The following is a 1730-nucleotide window of genomic DNA, read 5'->3' on the forward strand; positions in this document are numbered from 1 at the left end:
CGGTTTTAAGGACTTTTTGGTTCTCTGTTGGGTAATAGAAAGTATTATGGTCACTGCCAGTGTCCAGCACATTCTCAGTTCAAAATTTCAAAGTATCTAGTCCCATAGAACACTGACAACACCAAACTCTATTTAAAATTAAATTGTGCCCTTCCGCGTGCTGGAGCCCAATGTGTGCTGGACACTTACGGAGGAAGAGGGTGTGACATGCTCCCTCCTCTTTTCCTGCCACGTGGTAGCAATATAAACTGGTCCAATCTCTTTAGAGAACAATCTGCCATTATCTTATCAAGATGAACATGTGCATCCCCTATGACTCTGCAATTTACTTCTAGGGAGCAATTACCTCGAGAAACATACATGTGATCAGGAAACATGAACAAAAATGTTCATGGTAGCACTGTTCGTGAGGGTCGAAAACTAGAAACAATCCAAATGGCCACTGACAGAATGGGCCATAGATCATGATGTGCTCGCACAATGGGATACTGTGCAGCGTGAAAATGAATGAACCACAGCTCTATGCAACAATGTGGATAAAATTCACGAACTAATGTTAAATTAAAAAAGCAAGAAGAACTGTAGAATAGTTGCAGTGTAATACCTTACATATAAAGTTTAAAAACAAAGTTAATAATCTATTTTCTACATACATATACAAAGACATGTAATAAAACCACAAAGAGGCCGTGCCCTCAGCGGTCCCCCGGATCTGTCTCTTGCTTCAGCAGTGTTTGGATGGACCAGACCCAGGGACGCCCCTTCTTCCAGCCTCAACCACCCTCCAACCTCTTTTCCAGTCATCAGCTTCGGAGCCACCCCAGGCATCCTCAGCCTCCGAGACCAGCCGACACTGTTTTTTGACCTTCCTTCCTGCTGAACACCCATGAGCTCCCAGATTCATCAGAGTTATTCCACCGAGGTGGAGGCTGCGGTCAGCCGCCTGGCCAGCCTGCATCTGTGGGCCTCCAACGCCTACTCCTCTCTGGGCTTCTATTTCCAATGTGATGATGTGGCTCTGGAAGGCATGGCCGGTTCTTCCAGGAGTTAGTGCAAGGGCCCAAGCATCTATCAAAGGTGCAAAACCGGCATGGGGGCCACATTCATTTCCAGGATCTGCTGAAGCCTTCCCAAGATGAGTGGGGCAAAACTCAGGACGCCGTGGCCGTGGAGAAGAACCTGAGCCAGGCCCTTTGGGACCTGAGTCCCCGGGTTCCACCTGCACGGACCCTCAGCTCTGTGACTTCTGGAGAACCAAGTCCTGGATGACGGGGTGAAACTCATCAAGGAGACGGGTGACACTTAACTGACCTCTGCAGGCTGACCCGCCCCCAGGCTGGTCCAGGAGAGTGTCTCTTTAAAAGACACCCTGAAGCAGGACTAGGAGCCTCTGGAGCCCAGAGGCCTTTGAGGGGCCCCTCTGCATTCCCCTGGTGTCTGCCTTTTGTCTGAGCCTCTCCCTGATTACTTCTGGGTCAGGGATACAGTGAAGGTCCCTGCTGGTGTGACTCAGTTGATCATACCGGGCACCAAAAGTCACTGGTTCAATTCCCAGTCAGAGCTCATGCCCAGGCTGCAGGCTGGCTCCCCTGTAGGAAGCGTGCAGAAGGCAACTGATGTTTCTCTCTCTCTCCTGCTCCCTTCCTCGCTCTCTAAAATCAATAAAAACATATTTAAAAGAAAGCGATACAGTGAAGAAATAATACACATAGCTGGGGGGTAAGCACATA

At 49.0% G+C, this 1730-nt stretch overlaps 1 pseudogene; it reads left to right on the forward strand.

Annotated features, from left to right (window-relative positions):
* The first annotated feature begins 886 nt into the window (after positions 1 to 886).
* On the forward strand, positions 887 to 1452 carry LOC107532318 (ferritin light chain pseudogene; annotated as a pseudogene).
* The last annotated feature ends 278 nt before the right edge of the window (positions 1453 to 1730 follow it).

Source organism: Miniopterus natalensis, chromosome 12 (genome assembly GCF_054644295.1).
Source record: "Miniopterus natalensis isolate mMinNat1 chromosome 12, mMinNat1.hap1, whole genome shotgun sequence".
NCBI lineage: Eukaryota > Metazoa > Chordata > Mammalia > Chiroptera > Miniopteridae > Miniopterus > Miniopterus natalensis.